At 36.3% G+C, this 18175-nt stretch overlaps 1 pseudogene across 1 annotated transcript in view; it reads right to left on the bottom strand.

Annotated features, from left to right (window-relative positions):
* Positions 1-4695: 4695 nt before the first annotated feature.
* LOC310892813 (acyl-CoA synthetase short-chain family member 3, mitochondrial-like) overlaps positions 4696-18175 on the bottom strand; it is a 57133-nt pseudogene continuing 43653 nt past the window's right edge. The window contains exons 9-15 of the transcript XR_014589259.1: positions 15173-15254; positions 14071-14193; positions 10474-10573; positions 10221-10396; positions 9846-9919; positions 6827-6926; positions 4696-5401 (exon numbers count right to left, since the gene is read on the bottom strand). The product of XR_014589259.1 is annotated as an acyl-CoA synthetase short-chain family member 3, mitochondrial-like (transcript). The remainder of the gene's footprint in view (positions 5402-6826; positions 6927-9845; positions 9920-10220; positions 10397-10473; positions 10574-14070; positions 14194-15172; positions 15255-18175) is intronic.

Below are 18175 nucleotides of genomic sequence, written 5' to 3'. Positions count from 1 at the left end.
TCCAGTATATCAAAATATCATAAAGAAAGCTTTCCACTCTAGTATTTATTTCTGAAGCATTTACTTTTATACAAGTGTCTCAAATGAATTGTGGTTACTGGATGTAGTGCAAGAAAGCAGGGCATTTGCTGCGAAACAAATTTGACAGTGGGAGAGGCAGCAGGCAGTCAGATTACCAATCACGAACTTCATTTTGCTTTATCCAATACAACTCTGTGTCTTGACAGAGCGATGACAAGAACTTCAGACGCGGCCCCCCCTGGCGATGACAGTTCCCTCCCCGTGAGGTCCATGGCATCAGCATGATGCCTGGCTCCTCCGAAAAGCTGCCAGCCGGGTTCAGACTAACCACGACATCAGGGCAGTCTTGGAAAATGGCAACTGACGGTATGAACTCGCTTCTGCACTTACTGTTGAAAAGCAAGAGGTTTAGTCTAGTATGCTAAATTGACTTTTAGTGCATGTTTGCCCTGCAACGGAACAGCTGAGTTCACCTACCTAGCATAAGGAGGCTGGGAAGGTGAAATTAGGGAATGGAAAAGCACTCACTGACTTGGCGCACTATTGATTTTTTTTCTTGTTTGCTTCAGGCTGTCAGGGTGCAAAGAAAACACTCAGAAAGAGAGGAATTAATTTACTGACATGCATCTAGGATTACATATAGTATTGAAGCACCTTTCTCAGCTCATAAACCTCTCTACTAGGTGGAGTTTATTTTGGAGGATGAACTTACAAGGGACTATCATCTTTATTTTCCTACTTGACTTTCAAACCATCAAATAACTGAAGTTGCTAAGAACTAATAACAACCAGCTGTTAACAAATACTGAAATTCAGATACTACTTCCATTACTGCAGACTAGTCTTAGTTTTCTCTGGAAATCTTTCCACTTCTAAAAGATGCATTAATGCAGCAATGACTTGAAAAGTATCAAGCAGGTCATAAATAATAAATAAGTGAAATTTTAAAATTGTTTTAAGAAGGCAGGGAGAAGGGGAAAATCCCACTGCAGCTATTCCTTCAGGTATATGGACAACAGAAAACATGTGAGTACACCTGTCAGAAGTTCTGAGTACCAGTGCACAGGCTGTCCCATTTCAAACACTGCTCTTTATTGCCTCATGAGAGAGTTTAGGTCTATGAATAGATTTATATTACAGTAACGTAATACACGTTAGTGATTACATTTTGTAATTCTTTAACAAACTTGGCAGGAAAATACAACCATCTAAATTCCATTAAAATATCTTGCCTTTTAAAAATATTACTTTATAATTGCAGATACAAATTGAATAATTTACTGATTGTATCACTATATTCCATTGACTCCACTGCTCATGTGCACCCTTTGCTTTTAATCCTGCATTTTTTGGCAATTTTGAAGTCGTAAGACAAGAATCCATTCCAAGGCAAAATCCATGCACAAATAAAGGTGCAAGCTTCCTTGGCATTTCTATGGCCCACATTACTGTAGTAGCTAAGAACATTACAAACATTTATAGACTTCATCTTTTAGCCTTACTATAAAGTAGAAGATACTATTCCCATTTTACAGTTGGGGAACTAAGGTGCAGAGGAGATTTAGCGATTTACTGCAGATCTTCCAGACGGTTTATTGCTGAGCTGGGTCCAGAACTCAGTAGACTGAAAAGTATGTAGCTTTGAAGACCTACATCTTCATCCAGAATTTGGCTTCCTATCTTCCAGTGATGAGAACACTGTGGTATTTAAACATCATGACAAGTACATTGTTAGGACTTTGATAAAATAAAATTTTAAACTGTACTTATTAAGGAAGGCAGATTCAATAGTAGACCAGACATGAAGAGACTTTGAATGAGTTCTGCACTGCACCATGCCCAGATAATGTCAGAGAAAGTCACAGAGCAGTTTAGCAGCCATCCTTCCAGTGGGAAAGAGACTGATTTATTTTCTTCGTGATTTTAAAGAGGTTCTGTTTTTTTTTTTTTTTCACAACTTCATCACAACTGCAGAGGTTAGGCAGCTCAACAGTTCACACATACTCATGCTGACAAGGCCCAGCAAAGAAGCCAGCACTGAATTGTTGTAAGTACTCATAAGGGGCCATCATGAAACCTCTTTATGTACACTACATCCAGTATTCTTTGGCATTATTCAAGCAAGAGACAGTTTGGAGCAGAGGTACTAACTTAGACTCACTAAGGTGGCCACTTGATCAAGACAACAGCCTTAAGCTCAGTCCAGGAGACACGACACCATTCCTTCCCCACCTTAAGTAGCAGGTTCTCTCTGCTGGTGCCACCTTAGCAGATGAGACAGTTTACAGACAACTTCTCTTCAGATGATAGCTCACCAAGCACAACATACTTGTGTGCTCTCAAACTTAGAGCTAGAACAGGGGGGAGAGAGAGCACAGGGCATTGAATTTACTTTATGAGAACCTGAAATAGTTCTACCAGGAACTCAAGAGAGGGAAAAAATCTAGTAAAGCAGAAGAGATTTATTTATTTGTTTGTTTGTTTGTTTATTTGTTTATTTATTTATTTTTCTTTTAATAAGAGACATGGATCCATTTAAAACATCAGGTAGCTGAATAAAACTAGGACGGAACGTCCCCTGTACAGAAAATCTCCCAGAGTTATCCATTACAGAGAATCTCATGCTTCCCAAATCATTCAGAAATGACCAGTGGTAAAGAAAAGATATTCTGAGCTGGATGCAGCTTTACATCAAATCTAGAACCAGAGTTCATGTTTCATTTCTCACCACTTCTCTTTTAAATATGGCTAGGAATCTGTTATCCTTCCAGAGTTCTGCAGAAAAATACTGTTTGCTGCTGCATCACAAGTTTTGCAGAAAAGACTAACATGATGAGCGCTTTCATCAATATGGCACCATTTCATGCTAATATTTTCTCAGTAACAGAGGTTTTTTCTTTTTTTTCATTCAGTTACTCAGAGGAGTTAGAAAGTGTTTTTGGACAGCACCAAAACCCCACATTGAACATGCTTTGATAGCTATTGCATGTTATGGAAAAGACATGCCAGGATCTGCAAGAAAGGAATTGCTGTTCCTAGTTTTTACCCAACAAAGTCCATTTTTAGATCTTCAGTCTGGAGAGGCTTGGGACCATTACGATTTTACTAATTCTGGGCATATTCAAAGACAACTAATGAATAGCAAATGTTACCATTGGAAAATGTAGATTGCTCAGGAATTCTGCTGATGGTGTCAGCCTTACTTCATAGATCTCAGAAGACTGCAGGTGTGTAAAATTGTCATGTAGTTAAAAAAGAAACTTCAAGCCACCACTAAAAAATAAGCACAGGTCATTTTTTTTTCTAAAATAGGAAAATAGGAAAGCTTGTCCTACAAAGCTGATGATGGAGCACAAACTATATAAATCTTTTTTTTTTTTTTTTTTTAAATATATGTGTGTATAGATTAGGGCTTACGTTATGTCAATAAAGTCAATGACAATACACCCAATGGGTTCGGTGGAAGCAGAAACTGATAGCAGAGATGTGCATCTTTTCTCCTATATGCTTCAAACTTGGAATGTTGAAAGCAATACATCATGACCAAGAAAGTAAGTTTGAATGCCAAGCAATCTAATAGGCCAAAAATAGGCCAGGCACATAAGACAATATTTTCCAACAGGTCTGAATAGTGCAACAAAGGCAGAAATTGAAAATGTATATATTAATAAAAATTAACTTAGAGTTTTCTAAGATGTTTATTCCTGGTTTATTCTTCAGTAATTGTCTAAAAATAGTAATCCACAAACCGAAGTAAAGTGGTGAAACTTTGTTGGCACTGTATGCATATGGGAGTCAGGTATTTTGAGCAAAAAGATGTTTACAAAGTTATACAAGCTATACAAATTAACTTCAAATTCTATAGGAGCCGATCAAGTATTTCAAGTGTTTCAAGTATCAGTGATATATGTATCACATCGGTGCTTGTAGCTTGGCCAGTGTGCTAATCACATACTGATCTTAAACACTTGGGAGCTCTATTAGATTTTAGAGATAATTTAGGTATAAATTGTAAAGGTTAATATATAAGGATGACTGAAACCAATGTACTGCTATTTCTTTTAACTTCCCATAGAGTCCTTTTAGAGAAGCAGCAAGATGGTGTCACCAGAACTTTAGTACATGCACTGTTTATCAGTGCAATTTCAAGATGTCACCTAGGTTGGATACAAAGTTAAAATAGTTTGGAATTTCAGTAAATTATATAAAAATTATACAGGGAAAATATTTCCTTTATTATTATATCAGATATTAAAACCAATGGCCTGAATTTATCTGAAATTGGTGAAGGTCTACAGAAGTCTTTTCAGAATTTGTAATCACATTTCCTGAGCAACAGTTTCTTCATGGAAGGAACTGATTGATACTTGTAGAAAAGAGATTATTCATTATAAGATCTCCTGAAATTTTTCAGATACAGGTCAGACTGCAACCCAGGTTTGCAACACCTTGCCTAAAATACATCAGTAGGCCTGTTACTACCATGACTAAAGTATTTGCATGTGGGACTGATTCTAACCAGGCAGCAGAGGAGATGGCTAGTTTGAAGAGCTGTTGCACAACAGCAATATAAGAGAACTCTTAGAATAGTAAAAAAACGTTATGCGTGTGTAGAGCAGACTAAAAAGAGAGCTGCAAATGGGTTACATGTAAAACAAATGAGATGGTCTATGATGACAGGCTGCAGAATTCTTTTATTTTGCTACTCACATTTCTTACAGAAAATGTCAAAGCCTCATATTTCAAAATAGCTTATTCCAACAATACCAACCAGGTACAATCTTACAGTGTCTCTGGATGTTTCTTCACAACAACTGGATTCAATCCACATGCTTTCAGGTCATATTTCAGGTATTTTTTAAACATCTGTTGAAACTACCCCGATGAATTTACATAAAACATGAACTGACATTTTCAGAACAGTTTATTGAACATAGTCCACACAGCCCAGTTTGAGTATACTCTCAAAATCATAAATATAAGAACATTCAATGCCACTGTTGCCTAGCCATTTAATTTTGCAAAGAAGTTTAAGATAGCACACATGGGATGGTCCAGCTTTCTGCTGCAGTGGTTGTATGTTTTCCTTGCACTTCTGTCTTACAAAATACTTGTCACCACCTCATCAGAAGGCTCAACCAGGACAGTTTCATTGCCAGGGGCTGGTGCAATAGCACATGCTACAGTTTCACTTTTCTTCTAATGAAATGTCAGGGGGGATTTGGTAAATCAACCGTGTACTCCATCAATGAAGGATTCCAAAGAGGATTTGTAAAGACAGATGGGGAAGAAGTGTTTCAAAAAGATGTGAATGGTAATCTGGAAACAGCTGGTCCACAGCAAAGAAATCATCAGGGTAAAAAAGGTAAATGCTGTCAAGCTGCAGTGAATAAGGAGAATCACAGAGTATATCAATACAGTCTATACACTTAAAATGTGAGTTTGACCTTGTGCCAAAGAGGCAAAGGTTTAAAGATGCAGGAAAATCTAACCACCAATACAGAATCAAAACATAAAGAAAACAGCTGTAAAATGAACTTATACAAGAGTTTGTTTTGACTAATAATTAGTATACATTACTAAAAGGTCAAAATGCATAACTAATAGATTTACATTATAGATCTAAAATTAAAGAACAAATACATGTCTCCCTCAGATGCTCAATTTTCAGTAAAATGTGCAACAGCTTATTTAGTGCTATAATATTTTCTAGAGTCCTTGCATCCCGGATCCAATCACAATGAAAAAGCCTTACTAATTAATGTTTATTTTTTCCATTAGATGTCATCTCTTTCTTCTACTTTACCTGAAGTGCACTACCACTACTTATGAAAAAGAGCATTAAAACTCTCTGCACGAACAGGGTAATAGGGAAGAGAACACAAAAGTTTTATCAGACAAACAGATCTGATGTTTTTTCATGTATTTTTTAATTTTAAATAAGAATAAAAATTAAAAAAACTAAGTTGCTTAAAAAAAAAAAGACAAAACAACTTCCCCCTTTCCTCCCAGCATCTCTGTCATCAGAAAATTGGCAGTAGTGCACATCCAAAGCTTTTATCAAATGAGGCCTCTAATTTTTACATTGTTTCATCTGTTTTATTGTAAAATACTAGACATTTACATATTTACTGTTTATGTATTTCTTTTAAAATGTGTAAGTCATGTAAATGGATATAAATATCATTTTTTAAAAATAAAATCTATGGTACATGGGGTCTCAGTGCAAACATTTGACAATACAGTGTCAATAATACTGTTTGTAACTTTCCATTCCACCATTTTTACAGTTTTTGGATTGTAACAGTCAAATAAATATGTTTAGCAGAGTTAGAAGCTTCAACATGTTCCTACTGTAAAATCTGTCAATATTTAAAGCTGAACACCTGCCTCTCATGATGTATAATAGAATGACATAACCTGGAACTGGAGCCAAAACAGACCTCTAAAGACAAAATGGAAATGTTAGATATCTACAGAGAAGCACCATGATGGCTCACCTCTTAAAAACATACAAACAAACTCAGAAATGTTTACAAAAAAAAAAAAAAAAAAAAGCACAATTTAATAAAACAGGATTTATACAAACAAACAAACAAACAAACCAAAACTTTCTTCTATGTTACCTGTGGACCAAGAAGAATCTTGGTTTACCAAGACCCACCTTTTTGTTCCAGGATCTTCAGACACCAGCCAGAACTGAAAAATTAAATCTAATAATTGCATAGAATGAATAGAGTGAGATTCTCAAGTTTCCAAATATATTCCATGAAGAAAATGAAAGAAAAGAGAAGCCAAACCCTACCATTTCTTCATCATTAGACAGGCTCCTGTCTCATGTTCTGCTTTTAGCCAAGAGGGCCTTGCTGAGACTTCACACAAGTCTGTTTTATCAGAGGAAGTAACTGAAAGACAGAGTGATTAATATATAGTGTATAAAAGTTTAGAAGAGCAAATATTACCTGCTGTGGCTTTATTTGGTGGTGTTATTGTTGTTTATTCTTTGTTTAAATGGGAAGTTTCAAACTAAGACCTACTTACTAGTCATTTACCTATTCACTATTTTTCTGCTGCTTGATCTTAGCTCAAGACCTGTCTTTTAGTTCTTTCTTTTAGCAGTTTGATCTGCCATGTTTGCACGTACATAAACATTTGTTTTGTCTATTTTCATTTGGCAAACTTCAGTCAATCAGATGGTGAAAGATTTTTCTCCCCCAAGGTCAATAGAAAAGAATTCAGTGCTATTTGTGTTTAGAAGTCTATTAAGCTTGGTATGTAGTAGCATTAAAATAGTTTGGATGTCATGTACTTGTCATGGCTAAGCAGAAGCACATTTTGCCACTAACAGGTATGAGTTACGATGGATTTTCTGGTCAGAATCTGCCACGAGAGGGAGCACGGAACTTGCTGATGCATCCGATCGGATGGCTTTGGGTAGAACAGAGCTGTACAGAAACACCAGACACAGCTCTTTTACATACAGCTTCTGGGGCTTACCTGACCTTGCTGCTGATGCTCCTTCACCACCCTCAGCCCTATTTTGGACTAGTTTAGTCCAGAATGTCACCAAATAAAGCAATGCAAACACCCTTTGCAGTGTTTGTAGCATCATTTGTATACACTTCTCCTCATAAACTCCAGTTCCAATTTTCCAGAATTTCTTTTCCAGTGTACATTTCCAGTCACAGTCCACACTCAAATTCGGTGGTGTGGGTGATAGGGGGCAGAAGGAAATGAGCTGTGTTAGGGAAAAGAGTGAGCAAGATCTGCAAATGAAACTCTAGGAATACTGCCCTGGGAGTACACCCTACTTATTTCCACAGTGGAAAAAACAAGGCAGAAGAATTTAAAATATATTGAAAAAATATATATATATAAAAGAAGTGCTACTGTGACTTCATTTTTGATCTCAGGCTAACATATAACCTAACCTAACCTAACCTAACCTAACATAGGTTACTCCTAGTAACAGCCACAGCTCTACTCTCAACAGCTAGAAATTGTGGCTATGTTAGGCTACGATCCACAATCGGTGAATAATTATTGTATCAACATCTTCCAGCCAAATTTCAGTATATCACTGGCCATTCAGATATACCCACATGACCCACATGCTTCTTCTCTATTAAAAAAAAATAAGAAAAAACAAGTGCTCTCCTATCACTTGTTAAATGGGCTTGTTCTTTCTTGACTGTACAACCAGGTTACAGTGCAGCAACGGACCTGGGTACAAGAATAATTACCTCTTTCCCTTTCCACAGCTCGGCACAAACCTAAAGCTGTAAGCAGAAAATTCTGCAATCACAGATCCTCAGAAAAAGGCTCCTTTGGGAAACAAAAGCAATGCTCATGAAAACAAAACAAAACAAAACAACCCACACCTGTTTTTCCATACTGCATCACTGCTATGATGTGGCTCTCTTTATCTGGGTTTTCTGAATACTGATGAATGAGCCCTTTGGCTTTTCTGGAATCCTCCACATTATCATGGCAGTAGCAGTGAGTGCACCTGACCACTCTGCCCCCCTCTTATCTCTGTTTTTATCTTGAATGTTTTCCAGCAGACAGGAAAAAAAAAAAAGGTCTTAAAATATGCTCACAGCTTCTGAATTTGCCAATCGCTTATTGTTTATTCCTCTGAATAGCAACGCTGCATTTGAGTAAACTTTCTGCTTTTAAACTTTTCATTTATTTTTACATGTATTTCAATGTATTTCATACATTTTTACAAGGATTTTTACATTTCTTGTTCAGTTAAAAACTGCAGCATAAAAAGTAATGCATTTAGAGTAATGTGTTTAGATCCTCCACTTCCTGATATAAGAACCCTGAAAGTATTTTGAAAATGCCTATACCCTTAAGGAGGGGTTGCCTAGTATGTGTATTTGCTATGTTTCTTAGTGATATGTATATCAGCAAGCCTGAAACATCTAATTATGTCAGTGAAAGCACATCCTGGTTTATCCTTTTCATAAGAGTGATAAAAAACACAACAACAAAATTATCAGAAAATGCAAGGGGTAAATCCTTGCATTTATTTAAAATACTTATTTTCTATTCAACATTACGATAGATAAATTAAGATTTTAACAGACCTGAAAGACGGAAATCACCTATTCTACAAAAAAAGGCACTTCAAAAAGTCATTGAATAAAGCAATTAGAGGAATTTATAGCATAAAGATTTAGAAAAAAATCAGTGGAATAGAGAAAACTAATTTAAAAATTAATAAAAATTTAACTGGCATAAGGCTCATAATTTATAAGTGAAGACAAGTTATGTCTGCAACAATTTTCACATCGGAATTCCTACTTATTGCTGTCTTCAGTTTGTGACTTACCTTCTCAAAGCTGTTTTAGCCAAACTCAAGTTATTGGTTTCATTATACAATAATGGATGTTGTAGAATCTCCACCACTAGAGATTTTCAAGATGTAATTGGATAGGGTACCAGGTTCATCTAATTTCATCTAGGTTCCCTTTCCCCATGAAAGGTTGGACCTGATGATCTTTCAAGGTCCTTTCCAACCAGGGCTGTTCTGTGATTTCATGATTCTATTATAATGAGATAATGCAGTGACTCCTTCCGAGGCTACAGAAGTGTATGAATTCTATTTAAAATTTTTAGCAATCTTAACACACAGCATATAATGACAATATGCAGAGTCTTCAATATGCTTCATTGGCTATGGCAATACAGTAAAGAACACAGTACCATTTATGTAGTAAAGAAAAAAAAATAGCCCCAATCATGACTCATTTTTAAAATATGTATTTCCTAATAGAAAGTCTCTGTGTATTTCAGTAACTGACACTTTTACTAACCTATTTCCCATTGATTCTTTCTTCAGCACTTCTATGTGTTTAAACACGTTAGCATCTTCAATGGTTGGTGTTATCTGAAAAGGAAGAATATACATAAACACGTGATAGTAGATTGCAGTCCTTCAACAATAAAACAGAATTTCATCCAGAGAATCTTCTAAATCTAGCCTTTGAAAACAGCCAAGAAAAAGAAAAGTATCTGGTAAAGTCTGGAACATGAAAATCTTTTGGGTAATCAACAGTAGAAATAAAATACAATGTAATACTTGAAGTCACGGACCAGTTGAAGAATGGTCTAGAGAATCAAAACCTTGATGTTGGGTCTTTGGATGCACTTATGTGCCTAGTTCATTAAAGCATACATCTCCAACTTACCTTATACAGCTTTGCACTGACAAGTGCAGAAAGAGCTGAACGTGGTATCTTGCCAGAGTGCATTTTTAGTAGCTGTTTCACAAACACCCCCTTCTGAAAAGCTGCCACTGGACCAATGTTACTTTGAACGCTCTCAATAATCTCTTCCAAAATCTTCCTCTCTTCTGTCTTTATATCTAGTAAGGAAGTTCATATCCTTTAACCTTTCCAGGCCTTTTGCAAATTTTAGTACCACCAGTAGCAACGAGCTCACCTTCTCTGAGTACACACAGGGCAAAGGGAACGTGCCCTTTTAATGCATCCTCCTGGCCTACAACAGCACAGTCTGCCACAGCATGATGGAACAGAACACACTGAGGGGCAGAAAACAAAACTAAACCAGATTAATAATAATTTAAACATCTCAGTTAAAAAAAATCCATAGGCAAGGACATAAAAAATAGACTTCTTAAATTTTGACATCAATAATTGTTTAGTCAGTACAACTCAGGATTCCAATTACACATGTTGCAAATGTACCTGTGAATATTTTCACACACACTTACGTGTAGTTATCAAATAAGTGGAAGAAATAAAAACTGTGGCAGCACAAGGTACAAATACAGAATCAAAGAATCAAGGAATTATCTAGGTTTGAACAAAGCAAAGGTGATTTCCTTATAGTTTTGGGAAAACAAGAGTATCACATCTATGTTTTTGTTAGTTTGATTTTTTGCTGGGACAACTAACGTTAGTCTAACACTATGAATATTGTGGAGTTAAGTGAGTAAGGACCAAAACCACAGAAGCACTTCTATTACAGGGCTATCAAGTTGTATTTACTTATTCTTATTCTCTCTGACGCCTTGTATCTTTTTAATTCTTTGCCAAATACAAGCCCTGGCTCAGCTTGCAACCAACCTAGCATTCAGCTGATCCTCTTGGAAATGTGAGGTCTCAACATTCTTAGACAAAAAAGGGAGTTAAACCAAAGTCCCTTCTTTCCTACTGCACATGTACACAATTACACAAGTGATGGGCACTACCTCAAAATCTCTTTCAGGAAAACAAAATATGAGAGACTTGACTCTCTTGTTTCCATTTAGCCAGCTGAGGTTCTTACTTCCTGGAAGAAAAATCACCAAGATGTCTCAATACATACTGAGATATGCATCACTAAGTCTGGGATAAAGTTGGACTTAAGACACCATCAGTTATGAATCCTCTTCCAAAGCACCTAGATCTGTTCATGCCACTCCAAATCCTGGTGATATTTGTCTGCATCACATACACCTATGAGCTTGGGTCGCCTCTAGTCCAGAGCCTCAGTAATGCATTCTATTTCATGCTTAAATACCCATTATCTACTGCTCGGACTTCTTGATCCTGACCACAGCAACTTGATTGTCATAGAATTAAGAAAGAAAGAAAAAGATGAAACTATTTTTCATCTACTTTTCAATGAATTATACAGAAGTAGACTAGTAAGGTCTATGACCAGAGGTGCTATGGCCTTTCCTCAAAATCATAGGAATAATATCTTCAGTAATGTGACATTACCATCAATTCGATAATTATTCATCAGGATCCAACAGGACCCCTAAGGTGAAGATGTAAAGTGTACCCAGCTTCGTTCTGTAGGAGCTTGTTTGCATTGTTCCAGCCTGTCACTTGTTCAGAAAAGTCTTATGTTGAGTTGGAATATTCCAATCACTGCAATATTTTCCTTCACTAATTTATCCAAAAAAATCCCATAAGCATGCCTTTGACATTGGAACAGCTAATTTCATATGACTGAAAATGTAAATACTAAGTTAAAGGTTATCAAACTTTGTAAGACAGGCTGAAAAGATGATCAGAGAACAGAATCAACACCAGCCATCTAAAAACTGCTTACAAGTAAGAAACAGAGAAAGTGAAGGAGAATTCCTTGACTGTGATCAGTGGGCACAAGGATGGACTTCTAATGTAGCAGCACACAGAAACCCCACTGTCAGTAAGGGAATTTTTCATGTTAAATTCCTTGACATCAGAGCAATTTTAGAAAGAGTCGAGCCAAGCACTGAACCATTGATGTACAGAGATGGATGGATCAACACAAGCTGAGGTTACCAAAATGGCTAACATTCAGTGATTGGCAAGGTAAAGAGTAACTCCTACTGCATCTCAGTAAAGATGGAGCCCTGATGATACTAATAGAAAAAGAAACTAATTGTTTGGAACATAATGAAGCTGAAATGCCAAAGCACTAAGGAAAAACTTGTTAAGCTTGTAATGCAGCTATAATATAAGTGCAGTTAATATACTTGCTCAACAAGGTGACTGTCCCTTAATTAGAAAGCTATTCAATGAACCTCTAATTCTGTATTTACTGATCTTAGTGAAAAGCTAATTGTGTTCTTGTTAATGCTTTTCCATTTAACCAGCAATTTGCTGTGCATGTATTAAGAACACTATTTTTTAGCTTTGTTCAGAAGGTGAATAGAGAAACATCTAGAAGTCTGTAGTGACGAAACACCATTTCTGGGGAAAGCTCTAACAAACAGGGAGAAAAACAGCAACACTGAGCTCCTGACCTGTTTCAGATGGATACAAAGATGACATGAATGTCATCTTTGAGGTAATTCAGTTCCTCATTTGCTGTGCTAGCTTCAGATCTAGCTTGATGCCAGGAAACAATGCCCTTGTAGTAGCAGAGCAGTAATGGGTGGGGATGAGGTTCCCTGTTGCTGTAGAGCAACACAAAACACTCACTTCAAAGGGGAAATAGGTTTAAGCAGACTGAAATTATGTCTTATGTCTTCACAAACCTGTCAGTACAGCAGCGGATACAACTTCCTGGCTGACTGATCCTTGAAGGACTGCCTACATTTATCAGGATTTGTTCACTTGTGTGAAACCAGAGTTTCTTCTATTCTTTTTTAAGTTATCCAGTCTTTAAAAAAATACAGTCACTAAAACATACTAATTAGCATATTGCTAATACAAATATTAGAAAGGAAAAAAAAAAGACAAATTAGTTTGTGATTCAGTGAACAGTTAAATTCAGAATTTTAAATGTATTTTGCCTTGTACTTACCTACCACACCTTTTCCTAGCCTCCCTGAATAAGCAACTGATATGTCATCAGGGAAATTTGTAACTGGCAATCACAGCAGTTGTGAAGGGGTAAGTGAGCAAAGATATGACATTAAGATACTACTATGAACTGCAGTATTTGCAACTTTTTGAGTTTCATGGGAATTACATTAATGATTTTCAATTTAGCAGTAGGATTTTTTTTAAAGAAAATTTTATTGTTCATTTAGCACTGCTCTTACAGTAAGAGAGAGACAAAAAACAGGTCTCGGGGAACTGAGAAGGAAATTCTTCAAAACAAGAAAACGCACCAAATGTGAATCTATGCAAAAAGAATTCAGATAACTCCAAACACTAAAAAAAAAAAAAAAAGACAAAACCCGAATGAATAAAAACTGTATTTTAAGAAAAAAAGTTTCTACTCCTAAGTCATTTCAGTAGCTAACACAACAACTTGACACGCTGAGCCTACATTACCTTAAAGTGTTCCCCAGTAAATATGTTAGAGCTTCAGGAATGCTTTCCACGCTACCACACTGCCCCTTACCTCCATCTTCATATGTCAAATCATGCCTGTTTTCTCAAGCCTATGATACAAATTGCTTATTATCGTCCTGGAGCATACCTTAATAGGAAGGACCTGAAACAATTAATGCTTTTCCTAAAAGTACCAGTGCAAATACAATCAAGATAAGCCGAATGAAAATAGATTTTTGTGAGATTTTTAGTCTTCATGAACTCAGCTTGCTTTATTCATATTCCACCCTTCTATTTACTGTCAGGCAGAGCTCACCTCTTCAATTGCGTCTGCTGAAATTCTGTGTCCCGCAATACTGATCACATCATCAGCTTGAGACAGGACATATAAATAGCCATCTTCATCCATATAACCTGCATCCATAGTATCATAATATCCCTAAACACAACATAATCAAAAATAAACTCAGGAAAGAGTACTAGAAAGATCCATCCATTTCCCATGAAGCCAACACACAAAACTGATTGTGTCAAATGAAGTAAATTGTTGGTGCCTGAAAGACTTGATTCTATTTTTTTTTCACCATTCTTATGTCATCATAAACCTTGGGGCTTCTTTTCCAGAGGGCTTTTGCAGACTTTATTAAGACAGAGCAGAAGACAATAAATACATAAGCCTGGATTTTTTCCACTCTGCCTACTTTGATCCCTGACAGCTTGGAGAAGGATGTTGCCTGAATCTACACAAGATGAGTGGAATTGTTACAGTACAATGACAGTTGTCATATTGACCCTTATGGTGCCCGTTTGCTGGATCCATTCATACACCACCATCACCATCATCATGCCAGTGCACAAAGAAAATAATCTGCCTGCTCTGTTCACTCACTTACTTTTACTGGACCAAACCTTCCATTCTGGACAGTCTATCTGGAGCAGACTGTCTAAGTGGAAAGGAGGACACGAGTCCCTAGATAGTCCATCTGACAAGGACAATTCAGTAAGGAGCCTCCTAAATATTTACACGTGGTAGACAAGTGTGTATTTTGGACTGATGCTAAACTAGAATGACTGCATGTCAGTGGTAGTAATAAATTTGAAGTTATTCCAGTCTAAGTTTGAAATGCAGCAATGCTTTTATCTTTATTAGACCAAATGACATAAAACAACTTTTAGGTTCAGAATCTTAAGGTTTACTTCCTTTGTTTCAGATCTGAAAAAAATCAGCGTGACCAAAAGCTGGAAGTATGTATGAGGAAATGTTTAACTTGAAATGTTTTTCAGCCTGTAAGAAATGTATCAAAGATCTCCCATTAAAATAACATACAATATTTTTTTATATTACCCAACTGAAAACTCATGTCATTCAGTGCTGCGAGATTACCAAAAGTTTATATAAAACATTTTGTAATTCTTACTGGAAATTTTTGGAAATACAACTTCTGGAATGTTTTCTGATTTTCCCAAAGTCCTGAGAACGATCCAGGAGGCAAAGGCAACCTTATATTGAAAAGAGCAGAGTGAAGTAATTAGAAACATAGATATAACAAGTATAGCTCATGCTCTCCATTCATACTTTATATTCAGATAACAGTCATTGAGTAGGAATAAGAAAACAATTTTGTTTAATAATATGTTGACAACAGATCAACAAGACTGTGCATTTGTGTGATCACATGCATATGTCTCTGTACTGTATCCAGTCGATACCTTGTATATAACATAAGTGTGTCTAACATTCAACAAAATGATGTTTGGTCTATATGTACTATACACTACACTACAAATATGTTATCAGCATTCAGCTTTCAACATTTTGATGAATTAAGTATCTCTTGAAATTGTGTGCATATATGCTATGATTCAGATAACTTCATTACTATAGCTATCTATTTATCTAACACATACAAGCTTATGTATAGGCAAACAGATTATCAGGCACACAAATCTTCAGTTTCTGTAAAAAGATACAACGATTTCAGTCACAATAATCTGAATAAATTTTTTTTTTTCCCCACATAATATTATTGGAATTATTTGATGAATTATTTGAAAGTATATTGATAAAAAGTCAATTTTAAAATTTCTTATAATAACTGGAGTTATATATATATATATACACTTTAAGAAGCGAAGCTGCAAAATTCTGGAATGATTTATTAGTTGAGTTTTCAATGCATACTATATATCCATTCTCCAGTCAAGAATAGGGACACGACAAAAGACAGGACATTGCACCTATCTGCCAGAATAGGAGAAGCTAGACAAGGCAGCTAACAGAGAAGTGGACATTTTTGTCCTTCAAAGGTAGGAAGCTGTGTTTAACTCTAAAAGACACATATTCAGGCACAGAACATCCAACACAAATTTTATAAAGCTTAACCCTAGTAACAGAGAGAGAATGATCAGGAAGCATATTCTGTTACAATCATAAAAATTATATATATATATATATTCATTTATTTTTATCTAAATAAGGCATAATGCTGCTAAGGCCACATCATCTAACAATGATTTAAATTCATGACTTTTAACAACCGCAGGTATCTCCAGGCTAATTCAGCTCAAGTAGCATAATAGAATATACTACTATAAATACTACTGTTATTTCTAAGTGTTTTGGCTCAATGCATACTATAAATCACATTCCCTGAAAGTATGGTTAAGGCAAGGCCACAAATGCCAGACACTTCCCAGTTAGGCACCCAGGTTTCAGGACAGCAGGCTGGCTTCTGCCCCTCTGGCAGGAATTCACTGGCCTACCATGCCACCTACCAGCTTAGTAAGCACCCTTGTGATACACAAACATGGCAGAGTATTTGCCTTGAAAGAAATAAATTAGAAAAGCAATATATCAATCCCCATGTTTGTGTATGTATGAGTTTAAAATGAGAAACCTCTTGTTCAGATTAAAGAAAAATCACCTGAGAATGGTAGTTACTATGGTTGTTGCTTGGTTGCTAATAGCATAGCAGTTCATAACAGCCTGAATCATTGCAAATTTTGAACTTTCAATTTATTTAACAGTCTGAAACATTCTTGTGATGGGAGAGAAAGGACAATTCACATTGACAAAATCCTCAATAAATTCCCCAAGGCTCTATTCAGTGGTTTCCAGTTAGCCATTAAATAGAAGAACCAATTTTATTGCAGAAACCAGAAAAACATTTTGCTTTCTGTAATTACAATTGTTTAGAAATCTAAACCAAGAACTGTGCAACATATCATCAAAAACATAATCCCTGCCTCCAACATTTTTGTTTGCCTCGTTAGTTAGTTTGTTTTGTGTTAAGGAAAACTGCAATGATTAGTACATCCACCGTGCATATTGCTGAGAAGCAAGAGAAAAAATCTTCCTCAGTCTATGGAAACCAGGCTGCTAAACTGCTGGCTACCACAGCTATTCCCACAGCACAAAACATAGCACAATACAGACACTATCTGAAAATACTCCTCCTTTGTTTTCTATAAAACACTATTTGCAGTTAGGACTCCATTCCATCTCCTAAGCAAAAAATAAATGCCACCTTCTATGTGCTGGTCTTTCGGGCAAAATAATTGCACAGTGATAGGCACATACAATTCTTCAGTGATAGCAAAGTGCTTAGGATCACAACTGACTAGAATTTGTAGGTGCTGGGAAAACACAAATTGCTAATAAAATTAATAAAGGTGGAATTCAGCTTGCCAGAAAATAATTCATTGTACTGGAATTTTGCCAAGACATCAGGATTAAAATACCCAGAGCCAAAAGTATCTCCATCCCGCTGCTGTCCACGGGAATGCTGCCATGAATTCTAAAGGGACCAGTGCTGGATGATGTGAGAGGAGACAGAAGGCTGAAATGTAATGCTCTGGTTACATTTTATAAAAATAAGGTAATTTTATTGCAAAGTGAGATATTAAGATTAGGTGAGCTCAGCAGCATCACAAAAAACTCTGAAGTACTCTCACAGTAACTGTTTTCTAGTAGCCAATTTGAAACTACAGTCATTACCTGTTTTTTGAGCGTTGTTTCACAGTTCATTTGTTTTTCATGCAACAGTGGCTGACCCACCTCTAACACAGCCCAAGAAAAGCTGACTGTGTCACATCCTTTCAGGATGCCACTTGGCAAACTGATGCAAGATTTCTTGCTGCTGGAACAAATTATTGACACAGCACTCAGAAGATAATTTATAGGGAAAAAAAAAACAGCTTTCTGAAAGTACAGCTGAAAGTCAAATCTATTAGAGGTGCTACCTTGCTGAGTTTCAGAAAAAAGTCATCCCTTTATTTTATGGTAGACAATGGCAGTCACAGGCTGTACATTACAGCCAGTCAAAGCAAGGATATGGCATTGTTACATGAGTTAGGCCTGTGAATGGAACTAAGTCATCCTGATTGGCAGCTATATTATTACTCAGCATTTATGTAGTGCT

This window comes from Anser anser (assembly GCF_964211835.1).
Source record: "Anser anser genome assembly, chromosome: 1".
Taxonomy (NCBI): domain Eukaryota; kingdom Metazoa; phylum Chordata; class Aves; order Anseriformes; family Anatidae; genus Anser; species Anser anser.
The sequence above is the reverse complement of the archived record's forward strand: the minus strand, read 5'-3'. Positions and strand labels throughout refer to the sequence as shown.